The sequence below is a fragment of the Megascapheus bottae genome, chromosome 5, assembly GCF_031878675.1.
Source record: "Megascapheus bottae isolate mThoBot1 chromosome 5, mThoBot2.hap1, whole genome shotgun sequence".
In the NCBI taxonomy this organism is placed as follows: Eukaryota; Metazoa; Chordata; class Mammalia; order Rodentia; family Geomyidae; genus Megascapheus; species Megascapheus bottae.
In genome coordinates this window covers 51,767,516-51,787,825 of record NC_143513.1, presented here as the reverse complement: position 1 = coordinate 51,787,825, position 20,310 = coordinate 51,767,516, and the positions used below count along the sequence as shown (strand labels likewise).

Below are 20,310 nucleotides of genomic sequence, written 5' to 3'. Positions count from 1 at the left end.
AATGAACAAAAATAAATTGTTAATAAACTACAGACTTTCCTATGAGAATTTTTATTCTTCTGTCATTTGGATAATGCTGAATAATGTTTGACTAATCACAGTGATTACATAATCCAGTAACAGTATTTTCTAAATAGAAAAACTACAACGAAGTTATCCAATTTCACAACCATTAAGTGAATATCAGAACTTAATACTAGACCTCCATATTCTTGAATGATGTTGGGAGATAATGCTTCCCTTTCAGTGTTCACTTGCTCAAGATTTTACTTATTTTAAAATACAGGAAGTTCTTCTTCGAGCAAAGGTCTTTATGGTGGATCCTCAGTCCATTTCTGGTCCAATTTTACTACCACCCTTTCTCATCCCCTCTTGGCAGAGCATGTACATTGCCTGAGGAAGTTGGTACCACAAAGAAAGCCTTTTCTGCTGAAATTCTAAGGCATATCACCAAAGATAATGATGGATGGATTCAAGCACTGCAAAGTTTTCATCTATATAGGAATGACAGTTATGTTACTAGAGAACTACTAGCACAATACACACACAGTTTTAAGCATCTACATTAATTTTTTCTATGTCCTAGTCAATTTTACTCATATTACATTCTTAACTAGGATAGCAGGCAGTACTTTATACAGGGAAGCCTTGTTTTGCTTTTATTAAATTTTTGAACTATGTTTAGTATTATTGTATCTCTAGCCATACTTTCACTGCTTTATATTCTGAGGGGCCCAAATTGTTCTGCTTAAAGTGTAACTTGAGCATTAGCAATTGTAGGGCATTAAACAAGAAGGACTAGAGCCCTTAGCACAGACTCATTATGCTAGAGAGCAAAATCAATCCATAGGGTATCTACTCTCTCATCTAGCTAACTGGGTAGCAATGAGAGCACTTAAATCTTAAAGGACTTGGCAGCTAGTGCTATTTTTGCCCACAAGTTATAAGACATAATGCCTTATTTCTGACCCCTACCGTGCATTCCACTAATTTAGTGATTCAACATGCTTTTCTGTAGAAAAGGAATTGTTCCTTCATGAAGAGAATCAGTCATTCATAGCTTAGAGTAGATCCCCTTGAGGAAATCCGTAGATGATATCAAGTGTCCTTAGGACACAAGAAATTCAATTAGAATTCTGAAAGAATATAAAAGAAGAAATGGAATGGTTTGAATAACTAAAGGGATGTGTGTTTTGGGAATGAGAGTCTCCAGGAGGTGGAGTAGAAGAGAATCAGAAACAGGAAAAGAAAATCAGAAGGAAGGGTATGAGAGCCCTCTGGGGAACAGCATGAAGATATCTAGAAAGAAGGACCTGAAAAAAAGATCCTTCAAACCACATAAACTTGGTCAAAGTAGATGAGAATGATGGAATATCTGCTTGTGCTTTACAATGAACAAACCCAAAGCATTTCTTCCTTGTTTTACAACAAAGTTTTACATTTATAGTAAAGGAAGTTCATTCTCTCAATCGCCAGTACAGATATGCAACACACACCCATTCCCCATATCACCTCATCCAGGAAACTACTTTTTACTAAATCACTATCATTACAGATCCATTGATACACTTTTTTCTGATTAAATATTAATCTCTGTTTTCTCACTCTAAAAGGACTATTTAGTAAATCTATACAACCCAGAATTGATAGGTTCCACTGTTTATCTTAAGCTACAAATTTAGCAATCAAGAATGTATAGCTCAACATGCCTCGAGGATAAATCATCATGCTGAAGGTAGGCTTTTATCCTTAAAGTGGTTGCAAAAATAATCTATGCTTTAGAACAGAGCACTCTTACTGCATTGGCAGCTGTTTCCTCGGAGTTGCTAAGATGATAAATGAACCTGTCTAAAAATAAATGTACTCCCAAAGGACCAATCTTTAAAGAAACTGATAACAAGCAAATTTTTAGACAAGACTGGCTTTAGCTGAGACTTTGGGTCCTGGGCCTGCTGTTCTTATAAAGGGGTCATATTGTCTGTGCAGCCAAGTTAAATGAAAACACAGTGCTAGCCAGTAGGCCTACTTACTATGGATACTCTTTCCTCATTGTGATCTAATGTGTGATGCCAGGGACTCCTGGCAGCTCATAAGTGAAAATAAATTTAAACTATCATAATAAAAGGAAATTAAAGTCAGGAAATTAAAGTGGCTCACATCTCCAATCCCAAATACTCAGGAAGCTGAGTTCTCAGGATTACACCTCAAAGCCAGCCTGGACCAGAAAATCCAAGCAGGAAATTCTGTAGGACTCTTATTTCCAATTAGTCACAAAAGAAGAACAAGAAAGAGGAAGAGGAGGAAGAGGAGAAGGAAGGGGGATGAGGAGGAGGGGAGGAATAGGAAGAAGAGGAGGAGGAGGAGGAGAAAGAGGGAGGAAGAGGGAGGAAGAGGAGGAAGAAAAGCAGCAGCAGCACTTGTGGGTCAAGTGATAGAGCAAAAGAAGTCAGGGACAGGGCCCAAGTCATTAATTCAAGCCCTAGGACCAATATTCAAAACAAAAACAAAAACAAAAGGAGTGGGGAATTAGGTCAATATTCACTGATAAAATCAAGGAAGGACAATTCTTAATATTTGAATAGCAAAACTAAAATTTCCTAATGTAAGTCAGAAATATGCATGCTCACAAGAAGTCAACTTACTTCAATCTTCTAAAAGTAGATGTTACCACAAGGTGTCAGCTATTTGGGAAGTTAGATTTAAAGCTCATGGTATAAAGCCCAGCCTGGGCAGGAAAGTCCCTGTAACTCTTATTTCCAATTAATTACCATAAAACTCAAAAGTGGTACTATAGCTCAAGTGGTAGAATACTAGTCTTAAGCAAAAATATTCAGGGACAGCACCAAGGCTCTGAGTTCAAGCATCAGGACCAGCACCAAAACCATCCAATCAAACGACAACAAAATACTCACATGTCAGCACAATAGCTTGGACCTATAATTCTAATAACACAGGAAGCTAAGATCTATGGATTGAGGTTAGAAGCTTGAAGGGCAGGGAAGTTCATGACTCTTATCTACAAATAACCACCAAAACATAGAAAATGGAGCTATGGGTAAAAGGGCCAGCCTTGAGTGAAAAGGTTAACTCAAAACACCCAGACACTCAGTATAAACACACACACACACACACACACACACACACACACACACACACACACACACATAAATGTACAAATTTGCATGAAGTCTACCTAACTTGAAGGACCACAGTACCCTGCTGAAATGATTATGGAAAGAGAAGTACAAATTTAGAAGAAAAAAAAAGAGAGAAGTGTAAAAAGATACTCAATGCAAACAACTTCCTAAGTGAAGAGTTATGATTCAAACCCAAGTCTCTAAGATACACTTAATTACTGCCTGTGCCTTTAGTTATGTTCTCCTCATCTTGACCTTAGCATCTTATTGGTGTATTCTACTTCTTTTATACTGGTTCTTTGCTGTGTCAGTCATATATGTCAGCAGTTTTCATATCAATGTTGTTCCACAAACAGTAAAAAAAAAAAAAACAAAATAGACAGCTGAGAATAACACAGAGCTACTAAAGAGCCAGCCCATGAATCAAAATGGTCAATAGTTACAATGTGTTCACAGAAGGAATGAGCCCAAGCCTCAGTGAATAGGTGAATTCAAACATCAGAGATGAAGATCAGACTGGAAGCAGCACAGGTAGGAGGTACATCACAGACAAAGAAGGAAGCACAGACAAAACTAGAAAAGAAAGGCAGAGAATGACAATCTGTGGGACTGAACACTGGTTGGAAAAGAAGGTGGACAAGACGAGGATGGATAGACAAAGATCACATCCCTAAGATTCTGTGACCAGCATTGCAGTTTGCACAGAAATGAAGGGAAAGGCTAATGAGGGTCGTTCTGTGCTTATGCTAAGAAAGTTCCAGGCAAACATGGATGCATGGCTCAGCCTATATTCAAAGACATGCTGTGCCATGCTTCAAAGAAATCTGAATTTCTCTGTTGGCAGAAAGGAAATGTAGAAACATTTGAAAGAAGAAAAAAATCATTTATTACCATTATATAATGCATGCTGTATTAGCTTTCACAAGAGCGGCTACAACTCACTGGCGAGTTTACACAAGTGAGAGGTCACAGGCAAGAAGTTCCTTATGAAGAGATTTAGAAGTATTAGACAGCATTGACTGTACTGCTAATACTAATTTATGGAATTCACTTTGAAAACTCAAACACACATGCTAACTGTTACATCCACACACTTTTTCCCTACTACTTGAGCCACAATCTCAAGTCTTTTAGCTTCTATTATGTTTCAAACATAGTCTCACATTTATGTTGGACCTGCTTGGACAGTAGTCCTCTTACTGTGCATTGTATGTAGATGAGATGACATGTGCATCATTCTACACTCAAGACTTTTTCCAAGGCTACTCTCCAAGTACAACCCTCTCAATCTTCCTCCCAAGTGCTTAGGATTGCAGGCATGAGACACCACTCCCAGTATTATTCTTTATTATTATTAGTCAAGGTTAAAAGTTTAGAATCTGTTGGGTCTCATTAATTATAAATTAAAGAAATTTTAAATTCTAATGTTGATTCCTATCTTTGCTCCTTGTCACCCAACACTTTTCATATCATGACCCCCATAGATGCATGATGGTATTTTTCACAGGATGTCCATGCAAACAGGAAAGATTGTTTGCTACCTCAGGAGACAAATCAAGTTTTGGAAATCCTCAGGGCCATGAGGTCAGTATCTGGATGCTCATGAATGTGTAAACCATTTGCAACTTCTCCCACAGAATGACCAGAGCTCATAGTTCTACTTGTTTAAATCCACCAGTGAGTAAAAGTGGAGAAACACAAAGTGAATTGTCCCTGAATGCTTCAAGACATAAATACACCAGATTAACCCAAATTTTTAGTTAACCCTAAACTTATGAGAGTATAGGAAATCAACAGTACCAGAAATACAGGCACATAGCATGTTTCCTGCAGAGCCTGTCAGCAGAAATAGTGAATGCCAGGACAGGATTTGGGAAATGGGAATTTGCCTCATTGGCACAGCCTTTATATTTCTCTTAGAAAACAGCCATCTGAAATCCTTGGCTACAGATTACTGGGCTGGCCCAGCACATAGCATTTTGAACATGAATGGATAACTCCATGGCATGAGACAACATTCACAACAGATTTCTCAACTGGCTCTAAAAAAGGCTTACATGTGTCTGAGACTACATGTATTCTTTGTTGAATTAAAAAAAAGTTTTGAATTAAGCTACAGTTTCAACCATCTGCTCTCTCAGTAAAAAGAGACTATAGTCTTATATATAATGGCATTTAAAGAAAATGCATGTAGACAGAAATAATTTTAAAATGAAAGAATTATATCTCAGTTTTCAAGATGATTTTAAGGAGTGACAAAGTATCTACAATAAGCAGCAGTTGGTATAAATGCCCCACTTCATTTAAGATCTGCTCCTATCCCAGGCTATTCCTGGACTAAACATCACTTCAAATGGATCATTTCTACTCAGCCACAAACTTCCAAAGCAGCAGAATGGAGGCAATAAAGTAACTTCTTCAATTTTAGTGACACAGCAGAGGCAGTGCGGGGCAATGGTAGTACCCATGAAAAATTTGGAAATAACAGAAGCACTTCACAGCCACTTTTTGAGATATAAACTAGATCTTTTCTGAAAAGGTAGGTCGTTTTCCAACTCACAGTCATAAAGAAGATCATTAGTTTTCACGGGAAACCAAATAAAGCTAGAGTTAACCAAATGTAACAGAAAGCCACCTATACAATTAAAGGAAGATAAAATCCTAATGATAAAACAAAGGTCATGACAGGGTTTGTTTTTTTTTTTCCAGTACATTGATGGGAAAAGGGTGCAGTGACTGATTGTCATCAAGTTGAAGCCAGGCCCAGTGCTCAGTCTGTAATCCAATCTATTAGGAAGACTGAGATCTGAAGGATTATAGTTCAAGGCCAGTCTGAGGGAGAAAAAAGTTTATGAGACCCTATCTCAACAGAAAAAAAACAAACAAACATGGGAGTGGTATTATATATTTGTTATTCTACCTACGGCAGGAAGCATAAACAAAGTCTAGGTTGGTATCAAATGAAAAAGTAAGACCATTTCTCAAAAATGGCTACAGGTGTGCCTCAAGAGGTAAAGAGTCTCTCTAACAAACATGAAGCCCTGAATTTAAACCCCAGAGCTACCAAAAGTCAGGATGTTGATGGGCAACCAGCATCACCTAGTCATGCTCTCAGTATGTGAACACACACACACACACACACACACACACAAACACACACACACACACCACATGGGAGCACAGTCCTTGACCCTGGTTCTGGAAAAAATTACAGTACACTTCTTCCCAAAGCTTCAGTCCCCACCTCACCCTGACTTTGCAGGGAGAAAGTGGAGACAAGGAGAAGAAGGTCAGGAAGATTTGCTCCTATAAAAGAACAGAACACCTTGCATGGAAGTATCTGACCCAAGTCACTTATGCTTCTATTAGGCAGGGAGAGTCATGCTGCTTTGCAAAGTGGCTGTAATTTAAAATGTTTGCCCTCCAAAAATGTTTACCCCCTAAAATAATCAATGGAAATATCTAAATTCAGGAAGTTCAAGTAATACTACATTTATCTATGTATTAATTAATTTCACTTAAATGAATGCTAAACCTCTCCAAAGTCCAAAGTGCAGTTATAAATTCTACAGGAGTTACACAAATGGTCAGAAAAGAGTCTGTCTCAAAAAGCTCTTAACATGGTCTGAAAGCACTAGCAGTGTTGCCATGGAGATTAGAATAAACACATGACAAGATAGAAAGCTCTAGGATACCATGCAGTCGCAGGATTGTGAAATACGTTTCATGAAGGAGGAGCTGCAGGAGCCAGACATTGATGAGTGAGCAGGATATAAACTAGGAAGCACTTTCTGTGGAAGGAGAGCAGTGTGGTAAAATGATCAAGAAAGGGGGCCCCAGCCTATGTATGGGGAAGACACAATTCAATGGGACTGGAGTATATGGATGTCTGGCAGAAGAACAGTGTGGGCCAAGCTATGACGGATCCAGGAGCATTGATTCTTTCCTTCCAACCTACCTCACTGCAGAAAATTGTAATTCCTCAGATAGGACTCTTATTGGGTACCAGGGGCTCATATCTGTAATCTTGGCTACTCAAGAGGTTGAGATCTGAGGATCTCAGTTCATAGTCAGTACAGGCATCAAAGTCGGTGAGATTTTTATCTCCAGTTAATCACCAGAAAGCAGAAAATGGAGCTGTGGCTCAAGTAGTATGTGATGGCTTTGAGTGAACACGCTAAGGGACAAACAGTACTGAATTCAAGCCCTAGCACTGGTGCTATAAGAGCACAGACAGACAGACAGACAAGAAGGAAGGAAGGAAGAAAGGAATGAAGGAAGGAAGGAATGAAGGAAGGAGAAAAATGAAGAAAGAGAGGGAGGGAGACAAAGGAAGAAAAAAAAGAAAAAGAAAAAGGGAAAGGAAGAGGGAGGAAGGAAGGATGGATGGGAAAGAAAGAAAAAGGAAGAAAAAGAGGAATGGAGGGAGGGAGATAGGGAGAAAGGGAGGGAAAAGGAAAAAGAAAAAGAAAGAAAAGTAGGAATTTAGGTGGGAAAGCAAGCATTTCCTTGTTAAGTCAATCTAGTCTACTCAATCGTGTTAATCAATGACAACACTAATATTAACACTTCCCTCACATATCACACCTTTATGCATAGGATGAAAAAGTGAGAAATTAAGCTTCCAAATAGATATATTAGCATGTGTGATGCATTCTTTGCATAAGAAGCACTTAGGGTGGAAACTCCATTAGCTAAATCATCTCTAATTTCCTTTTTATACTAAAAGAATATGTTTGAGGTTTTCTAACATATGGCCTTTAAAATCACCTATTTGTTTAGCCTCTGTCTGAGGGAAAGCTTATAAGATTCTAAATCACCAGGGTGCACTACGTGATTACTGAATGAAAAAAAATAAATCAGTCAGTGAATAAGTTCTCAAATGCATGGTGTTAGGTTCAGTTAGTATAAAGTTAGCTCAGTTTCTTTGCTTTTAATGGTTGTGACAAATTCTTCAACCCCATCTGGCAGTTCTATACTAGTCTCACAGTGTGACAGAAATTTCTATTGGAGTGTTTGTTAACTGAACAAGTGAATGAGGAAATTTTACAACCTGAACAGTCACTAGGGAAAGAAAGTAGACACAGATTATTACGTTTAATTTCCCATTTGGCAGTTGCTCCCATTTATACTGGCAGCAAGTAAATGGCTGAATCTTACCAGAAGAAAAAGTGATATAAGGCTTTTTTAGTATACTAACTAATATTATTCCTAATTTGGGGAGTAGCAATGTAGAAATTGCCAAGTGATGCTGTGACCTGTTATCAATGAGTCTCTTCAGACAGCCTCTCTGCAGGTGACACATTTGAGATTCTCTAGTCGCCATGCACCCTCAACTCACAGTTAATCCAGTATACTTGTTTAACTTCTTGAGTCAATTCAAAGTTCTTCATTAAGTTAAAATGAATTCTACTTCTCACTAGAAGTTGGGTTACAACTGATGCCTTTTCATATCTATTTACCAATAGTAGAGGAGTCCTTGTACCCAGCCACTTTCCTGCAGGCAGCTACAATCTCATGCTTTGTTCCCTCAGTGTTGCCCACTTTGCATTCAAGCAGTCCAAGACCAAGAAAAAACTGAGTTCACAGAATGAGAGCATCTATTAGATGAGCTCCATCACAGCCAGACTCTGGCTTGTCAAACATTCACCTGTGTTACTAAGAACATGGGCTTTTTAACTTGATGTAATTCAACGAACAGAATGTGCCTATGATTCAATCACAATGAATTTGTACTACTTTAGAGCTTAATTTAATGCAAGGAAGGGCAGGTAGGTTAGGAAATATATCAACAGACCTGAATCATTAGATGACCATAGAAAACAGTTTTATACTTAAGAGATCTTTAGCCTAAGATTACCTCACCACCTAGGAAAAAATTGCAGACAGAAAAGAAAAATCTTCTCCTACATAATGTTTTTTCTCTAGTCAGTCACTATTACCAGTCACAGACGGAAATGTGCTGCCTGATCCTGACTCAGGAAAACCAGGCTTCGAGAATGCCAGGAATTAGCAAGCCCACACTGGGCCCAGGCATCCAAAAGGTCGTTTCCTTCATCCCAGGAAATCAATGTTTGTACTAAATATTTTTAAAAAATCCAACAGAAATGCTACAAGAAATGGAAAATTAAGTGATATTTATGTTTTCAAATATTGCCACAACAAAAGGTAGCAGATTTTTTTTAAGTCCTGTTTTACAGATGAAGAAAATGAGGTGAGAGGCAAAGTGCATTGTCAAATGTTTCTAAGCAGTAAGTGGTGGAACTGATTTGAACTTCAATCTCAGGAGTTACATTCACCATCTACCATAATCACTTTGTATTGTTTTGCAATCAAAGCAAGTCTAAGAACAACAGAGGAGAATGAAGACGAAGATAACCATGGAAATATTTGCATATCGCTAGGCTATAAATTCAAAGGAGTCATTAATCTCTTCATTATTGACGTCTACCTTTCTTCTTATAATTAATAGAACGGTTATATTAGATTCACCAGATAGAAGGTGCATTACTTAACCATCATTACTACCCCTTCTCGTGTTTTTGTCTCCATTTCCCTTTCCCACTCCCTCCCTCCATCTTGTTTTCCCCCTTCCAAATCCTATTTTAAATAAACAAATAAACATATATACACCTCTTCCTTTCTTTGAATCCCTGTTGTACTCTACTAAACCTGTGAAGCATTTAACACCTCTAGTCATATGTGATCACCATTTAATAAGTGAAATACATGACAATATATAACCACATGTTACAGATATTAAATTCTTTTAGTTTTTGATTAGATATCAGTCCCTAGATTGACACCTTACTCATTTTCAAATATGTCAGGTTCTCATTCTTGCTTATAACTGGCATTCTATAAGTACCAGATAAATATGTTTGATTGGATTTTTTTTAAATCTCTTGGAAAACCCCATGCAATAGATTTTGCTAGTTATCATCAGTAAAAAATCTAGATTTGTGAGCTCAATTTTCCAGGAGTCTGTTATTCCTGATGATGCTAAAATCACTCAAATTCATTTCATATTCTAAACAGGTATTCTTTCATATATACCATAGTTGAATGAGATATGTGGCTAGATATCCACTCAATTTCCTTAAGAATGCTCTGTGGAGTCTGTGGTTACCTGTGCAACAGGTTACATCCTGTAACATCATGGCTTTCATAGTCACTTGTTCATTACAAAACTTCCGTTTCTTGGGCTAGGAGTTTGGCCTAGTGGTAGAGTGCTTGCCTAGCATGCATGAAGACCCGGGTTTGATTCCTCGGTACCACATACATAGAAAAAGCCAGAAGTGGCGCTGTGGCTCAAGTGGCAGAGTGCTAGCTTTGAGGAAAAAACCAAAAGGAGCATACTCGGGCCCTGAGTTCAAGCCCCAGGACTTTCATTTCCAGTCCCTTACATCAACACTTAATGCCTCCTAGGAAGTCAAGTAGGACCATGTGACTGGCTTTGGCCAATGAGATGTGAGTAGAGTTTGCAGTGTGTCACTTCTGGGAGGAGGCCTAATACCTAGCATGCAGTTTGCCAGAGGGATCAGAGAAAGGTTATCTCCAAATAAGGAATCCCCTAGTACAGGTATCTGAATGAATCTGGTGAATAGAGCTCCTTGTTCATCCACAATGGATATGAACCATAGTCACAAAGTCTTTCACTGTGTTGCTGTGCTGAGGTTGGAGGCTTGTTTACCGAGGCATCAAGATTCAGCCTAATCTGATGGATTGGCCCCCTTGTGGCCCAACTCCATCCCTGTGAGCCAGGTTTCTGTTTACTTTCACCTTTCTTGACTTAGGGTTGGGAAGTGTGAAGAACCTTTCCTTCGCTGATCTCAGTCAAATACACCTGTGGATGAAACAATGTCATCACTAACCATCTTCATCAGGACATGCACTCTGGTTAAGGCAACATTCATTCTGGATTTTTCTTTAGAAAAATACCTGGCCAGCATTCAAGAGGTGACCATGGGTCTGGTGTTCTGTTTCCAGTGTCCTGAAGGATTCTCCAAAGTCAAGTTCCCCCCCCCCCCCCCCCCCCCCCCCCCCGCAAATTCCCAGAGGTACTTGGTTCAGGTTCAATATGGATAGAGCATACCAGTGGAAAAGGAAATTGGAAGAGTACCTCCCTTCCCCCAGACAGCTGCTTTTGTAATCAGGCTTTCCCACCTACTTTAATCTAAAAAGATGTCATTAGTTGACCCTCAAATTGTGGGTATTCATATTTCTTTATTTTAAATAGCAAGGGACCCTCAAAGGAAATGAGCAGTTTCTCTCTGCCCTTTGACCTTCATGGCATAAGATACAGGATTTCACCCTTGTTTGATATGTCAATTACTTTTCTGCAATATTTGGAAAAATATTGAGAAGCTTAAAAGAGTAGAAAATCTGTAAGTACTTAAAACCCCAACCTTGTCCTTGTGTGGTCCACGTTTGCATTGGGAGATTTAGTTTGGCATTTTGACTTATGTAAATAGAGTCGCCCTTTCCTCTGAGCCCAGAGGCATTCAAACAGGAGGATCCTTTTTCTAAATCAGGGTAACCTATACCTTCCGAAAGTGAATGAAGTCACACTTTTAAAGGAAACAGGCAGAGAAGTATTTTGTTATTCTTCTTCCACAAAGTACACACCACTTCTCACAACCCCTTGCTATTTTGATACTGATGGATGGATAGTGAAATAGGAGAGGCGAGTCATTTTCAAAGAGGACACAGTGTCAAAACTCACCTTCTCACTGGGCCTGCTGCTCTTTCAGCCAGCCAAACCCACCAACTACTGATATTCCACAAGTGGGTTGTAAGACAGAATCTCAGGTCAACTTGATTCACATTTTTTTTCAACATTCGACAACTTATAAACATTTTACACTTCCATATGGTGCCATTATAAGATCTAAAAGTGCATTCTAAAGGAAAGAACTGCATTCCATTTCCAAAGTAAAATCTTCATCTGATCCCACCAAGCAACAGGCACTATTCCAGGACTAAACAATATAGTGAAAGCAGCAGATGAAGGATTTTATAAAGTTGTGCCATCATTTATCCATTAGAGCTATTTCTAATATACTCATTATTCTCATGGCTTCACTCTGGACATTAGAATAAAAGGGACATTTGTTAACAAATCAAGGATTTCTCTTCTCTTTCAGCAGAAAGGAAATAAAGAACAGAGGAGTGTCAGATCAAAGCCACATGATAACTAGCCTAAGGGAATCCTAGAAAAAAACGCATCCTGCCTATCATTTCCAGAAAGGAAAGAACCTAAGATTCCTCTCGGCCCTGCAGAAATGTTCCAGATGATGGTGATTCGGGAAGCCAAGGCTTCCAGAATTGTGGGCTTCACCAAGCCCACAACATGCTCAATGGATGCTATGTTTCAGAAAGTTAAACTTTTTACTAAACACATTTAAATGTTCCAAGGGGAAAGAACTCAATCATATAAGAAAAAGAAAGTTAAGTGGGATCTTTTCTGGCTAATATTTCCAGTCAATTAAAGCTTGTTGAGTTATTTGCCTTGTGAGATCCTCTGCTGGAAGTTAAAAGGTAAGATCAAGGAACCTAGAGTCTAGAAGGAACAGAGGAAGGCATGTCTATAAGTAAGAATAAATTGAAATAATATTTTATACATTTATTTTTGGTTCAAAAAGAAGGGAAGATCTTGCACATCCCAGAGAAGATAGTTCCTGGCAGAATATCAGAATAAAGAAGGACGGAGAAATGGATTTAAATTACTTATGGAAATTCTACCAGTGGAAAAACCAGGATATATAAAAGTTTCTCCACCTGGCCCTAATTGACATTTTAGGCTGGATAACTGTTTGCTGTAGGATCTGTCTTGTGTATTGTAGCAACATCCAGGGGCCCTATTCCTGCCTCCCTTACCATAAAGACCCTTCTTCGATACTTTTATTTAAAGAAATACCCAATTCTTAATTATGCCTTACCATAAAATAGATAAAATTGAACTTCTTCATCCATTTTTTATACTGAAAGCAATATTTAGATTTAATTAGATCCCATAAAATTTTCATTTTTATTTTTAATGTCCAAATTCACAAAATTATGAAAATCATGTTTGAAATTTAAATGTATGATGAAAATAAATGGTACCTAGAACGTATGATGGTAACAGAGTCGTAGAACTTTTCTAAAAAAATAAACACAACTTTAGGGACCATAGGAAAGAAGAAATATATGTTGAAAGCCACGGAATTGAAGCATAATGAAATATATTGGTACCTGTTGTGTAGATCTGTCAATCAAGTATAATCAGCTTCTATGGAACCTAAGTCCATTTTTTGTATTACAGAGAATGCCTCTAATAGAAAATTTTGCTCTCTGTTCTTGTCTTCCAAGTGGCATTAGCCATTCTGCACCCCAAGATAAATAATGAGCTGTTATATTACAAAAAGATGGCATGAAATATAAAAAGTTTTGAAACTTAAGGGATATTCTGAAAGCAAGACTAGCTGCTTGAGAGGGTTTCAGGTTTGCTATTACCTGAACTCAGAACCCGGAGATTAGCAGAAGGCCTCCTAGGATTTAGTATCGAGCCTAGATTATGGATTATGACCCAACCATTGTACCTGGTGCATTCCAGAAAACTGAGTAGGCTTCAAGCATATGCATACTTGCAAAGAAGAACACTTAAAAATAAAATAGTTGTTGGTCTGAATTAGGTGAGGGCTGCTATACATTTACTATCCAGAAAATTGACACGTATGTGACAGATGCCTAGCAATATGTGACAGTCACATGAGTGAAGTTTCATCTTAAATGAAAGGAATTAGGAATTGCTTATTCCCCACCCTGCTGAAAGATATATAATTTCCTTGTTGCCTCTGATAACAGTTTACGCTTTTCCTATCAGAGTGTGAATGTGTTCTTGAGGAACATTCAGTGCTGCCACAACCCACATAGATAGAGAAACAATGAGAAGTGTAGGAAAGACAATGAACAGGCTTTGGAATCAGGGTGATCTGCATTTGCCATCCAGCACTTCCAATAGCTGGCCTCAGGTGGCCTCAGCCAAGTGACTGAATCTTCCATGCATTTCTTTGTTTGTGTAAGTAGATAAAAATGTCTACCTTACAAGGATGCCAGGACCATTTGATGAAGGGACACAGCAGTAACAAAGCTCTAGTTATGCACAAGGTAAGTGACCAATGAGTGAAGCTGGATTCAGGCTTCTAATACACTAAGAGGCCTAACTGAAAGGCAGCCTGGGTTGGTAAATAGTTGGTAAACAGTTCTTGATACCCAGACTTCTGGAGAAACTCCAGGATGGTCTTGCTAGGATAATCAAGAAGAGATTTGTCTTTTTGTCTGGTCCTGGCAGAAGTTGTACTTTGCCTAAAGCACATTTGAGAGGGTAGTCTATTGCCTCCCCCTTTTGCCAAACTTTGCAATAAACCAGTGGGTTTTGCTGGGCATTAGTCACCATGCATGTAATCTACTCATGAGACTGAGATCTGAGGATCTGGGCCAGCTTGAAGACAGTACAAGCAGGAAAGCTTATCTGCAGTGAATCACCAAAAAACCAAGTGTAGAGCTGTGGTTCAAGTGGTACGACAGCAGTCTGGAGTGAAAAAACAAAGGAACAACACCCAGGCCCTAAGTTCAAGCCAGAGTATTGGTGTGTAACATACACCCAGTGGTTCTTAATATGTTTTAAATTATACTCTATTTCCTCACCAAAAGGAAAACCTACATTAGTGTGTTTATGTGCTATTTTAGTGGGTGAAATGACTATCAGAAAGCTGCTCATGGGCCTGCCCTGTGGTGTCCATAGATTTTAAGAAGCCTTCACTACACAAAAAAAGGGCACAAAGGTGCTATTACCCTTGAGCTCTTCGAGATTAGCACCTGGAGAGCTGCTTCTGCATTGCAAGGCAAGCTTCATTCCTATATGCTGATGCCAGGCTTCCTGCATAGAGGAAGCCAAGGAAATAATTACATGGCGTATATGAAATGTCTTCCATTAAGATGAACACTTTTTACATGATCTGGGCTGATACTTTACAAAGAAAACATTGAGATTTTTTATTTGAATTAACCAGTTATTTTTCAAAAAAAAAAAGGTCAACCCTAGACATTCATTTACCCCAGCTAAATTCCCAAAAGTAGACAAACTTTCACATTTCCTTTTTAAAAACTGTGTAATGTTTTTCTAATTTAATTTATTTTTATTAGCTTTCATGAAGCTATACAGGAGATGATTTCATCACAATGAAATGCCACACATTTCTGTGCATGTACAAAATCAATCCCTCAAAAAAAAAAAAGAAAAAGAAAAAGGGAAAAAGAAAATCAATCCCTCTCATCATTCTCCCACACCTAACCTCTCTCCTTTCCTAACACAATTTCAAGAGATCTCACTGTTCTATTTTCATACTTCCTGACTCTCAATTTCAACATTATCCATCCTCTTTGATCCTCATTAGCTCAACTCTTTCTTCCTAGTATCCCTCCACAGGGAGTCAGTTTCTCTTCCCCCTCCCCCAAGCCCTACTGACCAACAGCTCTCATTTCAATTCTTCATGTTGTCTTCCTCCATCTTTGTGATATACGAAGGCACAGAAGTCACACAATTTTCTAGTACATGGAATTTCTGGTCAAAGGAGAGCAAGTATATACATGGCTTTTGAGATCTGTGAAGCGTCATGGGTAATTGGCTAGTTAAAATATATCATTTCAGGAGACAAAATTGACTTTGAGTTTAGTACATCATCCTCAGTTGCCAATCGGGCAGCAGCAGCAAAAACAACAACAACAAAATGGTACATTTGTAACTTCAAGTAAATAATAGTTGGAGGGAAAATTTTCAGTCAATAAGTAAGTAGACATTCTGTCTTTTCTGTTTATTTCAGAGGACACTGATGAGAATGGATGGGCTCTGAATACAGAGTTGTCAGGCAAACCTAATTTGAATCCTCCTTTTGCCATTGATTAACCATGACCTTGAGTATATAAGTTAATTCAGTTTCATCCTGTGTAAAGTAAGGAACATGTGTTCTTGAGGAACATTCAGTGCTGCCACAACCCACATAGATAGAGAAACAATGAGAAGCATAGGAAAGACAATGGGATTCATCTAAGGATTAAAAAGAAATAACCCTTTCCTGAACCCCTCCCCCCAAAAAAGCCTAGGATTCAATACCTGAAAATAAATCAATGGAATTTCTTTATAAAATGGAAGCACAGGTAAATCTTAACCTGGAGTCAAGTGTCCTACGTTCAAGTTGGCTTTACAACTTGAGCAAGCTTTGAGAAGTTACTTGATGTGTTTGTCATCATTATTTTTTCCCTAATTGCTTAATGTGTAAAACAGGACTGCAAACAATAATGGCCTCCTCAGATTTTTGTGAGTTTCAAATAATAAAATGGAATGAAACTTTAAAATGAAGTGCTCAATGAATTTTTGCTAGTGTAGAAAGAACAAGGAAGGCATTCATGTTTGCAGCAGATGTGTATGATGCCCTTCATTTGAAACTAAGTTAACAACAGAACCTGGGAGGAAGAACAATCCAGAAGGAAAGTAGAATGGAGCCTGCACACACTGCCTCTGCACTCTCCAGATCTGGGTCAACAGCGTGGCATGCCTTTCACAGGACTGCTCCACGACTGCTCCACATGGCTTCCTGAGGGTGACGAGTGCTAGGGATCTCCACAAATCACATAACTCAGGACCGGGAGTTAAGGGAACGACTAATGTATTACAGCTTGACTCAGAAAGAAGTATATGGGGAAGAAATACTAGGGGCAAAGTTCTTAGCAGCCTCTCTTACATAAAAAAACGACATCATGGGAGAAAGAAGTTGATCAGACACTGAGGACCACAAACCAGTAACATAACTCTGCTAACATCTGCTGGAGGGTTGAATTTCTCTCCTTTGCCTATATCTGTAAATTATGACTATATCTAATGATGTAAACTGTTAACGGTCAAAGAACTTCAGGTATATTTTCCATAGGAAAAGTAAAAGAAAAAAAAATTGAGGTGGGGCAAGGCTCGCTGAGCCTTTGCCTTGAGAGGACACTATAGAAGAGGCTGCTGCATACAAGCTATTTAGGAGGCATTCTGGAAGTAGGTCCAGCAGTGTCTGAGGCTTGAGGCAAAGAAGACATGTAATAGATGTTCTAGACCCAAAATGGGGCCTAGAGATGGACAGAGAAGGTAAGACTGCAGTGGGTCCCCTAACCATATTAGGGACCCATCCTGGATAGCACACTACGTGTTTAGAGGAATATCTCCTGGAGCCCTACCTCCTAAATCCATAAAAGTCTTGGTGAGGCTAGTTGCAATAAAGAGAACTGTTTGGGAGTAATAGACTTTCTCTGTGGTGCAAGCCTGTAAGCCCAGTAAATTAGAAGGTTGAGATCTGAGGATCAGTTTGAAGCCAGCCCAGGCAGGAATGTCTAACGGTCTCTCCAATCAACTAACTAACTTACAACACCAAAAAGGTGAACCTATAACTGTAGGTCAAGAGGTAGTGAGTTAGCTTTGAGCACAAAAGCTCAGGGACAGCCGCCAGTACCAGTGTGCATGCACGCACGCGGACACACCACACACACACACACACACACACACACACACACACACACACGGAAGAGCAGACTTCAAGTTCTTTCCCCAAGCCAAACTTCTTGAAGCACACGTGGCATCACCGTAAATAACAGGAGGACATCTCACTCCCATGCTCCCTGTGCCTACCCTGAGGAGGCAATCTGCAGTGTGTTCCCACTTTGAATTCACAGAAGCGGATCATTATGTGTCTCCACAGGTCCCAGGATTGCACAGAAAGTGCAGGCCCAGACAGAAGGAAGTCTACTGCAGTTCCCGTGGCCTGGCTGTGGAGCTTAGCTTCCTACCCGGCTGCAATGTTTGGGAGCAATTTTTCACAACTCTGGTCTACAGCCATCGCTCTGGAAAGGCAACTGCAAGCAAGAAAATGGCTGGCTACTGGCTCTACCCTTTCCTGAGGTGTGGTAAGAAGTCCATCTTACTTCTGCCTTTTCGTGGAGCCTCTGACTCCCTCCATCATTTTCTGTCCCGGCCCCGAATCTCCCTTTAACCTTATCAGCCACGGTGCCCGTCACGAGGCTCCCGCACCCTCCCCCGCCACCAGGGCTGCGGGAATCTCTGCCCTTCGGCGATGACGCACGGCTCTACCCGGACCGGGCGATTCTGCTCCCCGGAGGGAGTGGACCGCGGGCTGGACTGACCCGCAGCCGGGAAGGTGTTGACCCAAACGCGTCCCCTTCCACACTTTGGTGTTGTTTTTTGTTTTTTGTTTTTCAATCGAGAAAGCAACTGTCATGTTCTTGCATGAGCGAATGTTTAATTAAAGCCCTGCGAGAAGTACCTCCCCTGCCTCGAACTTAGCGGGTAGCAACAGCATCCAGAAGCCGGGCAGACAGCTCCGACAGCATCTCCCTTCCCCTCCGCCCCCTCCAACTCCCCGCCCCCGGGGCCGCCAGCTGGAAGCTCCCAGGGGTGCGGATTCACAGCTGCTCGCCTTCTGTTTGGGAGCGGATGTGGGGGAGCCCAGGCCAGGTGCCCCGGGGAGGCCCCTCCAGGGACAAGGTGGGCGCCTGGGTAACGACCTCGCGCCCCTCCCTCTCTGCCCGCGCGTCTCGGCTTCGCCGGGAGCTGCCGCTGAAGGTGGAGGGGTAGGGGGTCTGGCTGCCCTGGGGTACCGCGGAGTACGTAGGAGCCCGGGGAGGGGGCCAGGGCAGGGGGCCGAGGCGGGGCTCCCCGCGCAGGGCGCACCGCCCGGGGACTGGGGAGGGGCGCGCGGTGGGGGCGTCGCGGAGACGCGACCTGCGGCGGGGTTTTTACCTGGGCTGCAACGGCTGGCTCTGAGGTCTGGCAGGCAGGGAGGCGGAGACTCCCCGGCTCTGGCGTGACCGCGGCGGAGCCGGAGGAGCGGAGGGCGGCGGGCCCGGCCGGCAGGATGTGCTGTCTCACGCTGCGCCCGCCACGAGCTCGCGCTCCACCCGGAGCGATCACTTCCTCCCGCCCGGCCTGACACTGACAGCTCCCGCAGCACGGGGGCTGCGGGTTCGCCCCGCCCCGGCCCACGCCCTGCGCGCCCGTGCCCCTCCCGCGGAAGGCCGGCGCGCCCGGGGCACAGGGCCTCAGGGGACCGCAGAGCTGCGCGGGAGTCGGGGCTACTCACAGCGACGCGGTGGGGAAGAGAAGAGCTCGGGGTGGGAGCTCCTGCAGGATAGGCCACCCCTGAAGAACTTTCACTCCCTGACTGCTAAACTTTAAGGCTGCGTAAGCTCAGACTTACCTATTAATTCATTCCGATTAGATCCGATTGATGCCTGGTCTTCTAAGAAGGGAACAAGCGCGCGCGCGCGCGCGCGCGCACACACACACACACACACACACACACACACACACACACACACACACACACACACACACGTGTGCTTCTTAAAGGTCCTAGCTTTTAAAGATCTAATAGCCTGGTGCTGGTGGCTCACCCTGTAATCCTAGTTACTCAGGAGGCTGAGATCTGAGGATGGCATTTGGAAATCAGCCTGGGAATGAAAGTTCATCAACTCTAATCTCCACTTAAGCATGGCTCCCCTGCCCCTCCCCCAACAACAACAACAAAGCCAGAAATGGAGCTGTGGCTCAAGTGATAGCTGATTAGACTTAAGTTAAAAAGATTTTTTCCATCTTTTTTTTTTAAATCATATTTTATTGTCCGGATAATGTATAGAGGAGTTATAGTTACGTATGTCAGGTAATGGGTACATTACTTCTCTAACTTTGATACCCCTTTTCATGTTTTTGTTCCCCTTCCTCTCCTCCACCACTCCCAATCATCTTGTTTTCCTCCCCTTGCCTTCCCTATTTCAAATAAATGTATATACAATACACCAGGTAACCAAGTCAGGTAACCGTGGGGGAAAAAAGAGAAAAGAAATAACTTCACATAGTACATTAAGAACAACACTCACGAAGATAAAACTCTTATTTCCATAGCCTAGACTTCATTTCATTTAGTCTCATCCTATATGACCATATACATACATCGATTTTGAGCTATTGTAATCCTCTGCTAGGAGAGTCCTAGAGGTGTACTAATTATTACAAATGAGAGAAGCCATGGAGCCTATGTTCCTTTGGGTCTGGCTTACTTCACTTAATAAGATTTTT

General features: G+C 41.0%; 1 protein-coding gene across 1 annotated transcript in view; it reads right to left on the bottom strand.

Annotated features, from left to right (window-relative positions):
- Dync1i1 (dynein cytoplasmic 1 intermediate chain 1) overlaps positions 1 to 19,176 on the bottom strand; it is a 266,609-nt gene extending 247,433 nt beyond the window's left edge. The window contains exon 1 of the mRNA XM_090333142.1: positions 18,976 to 19,176. The gene's annotated coding sequence lies outside the window, so the exon portion shown is untranslated. The remainder of the gene's footprint in view (positions 1 to 18,975) is intronic.
- Between the last annotated feature and the right edge of the window lie 1,134 nt (positions 19,177 to 20,310).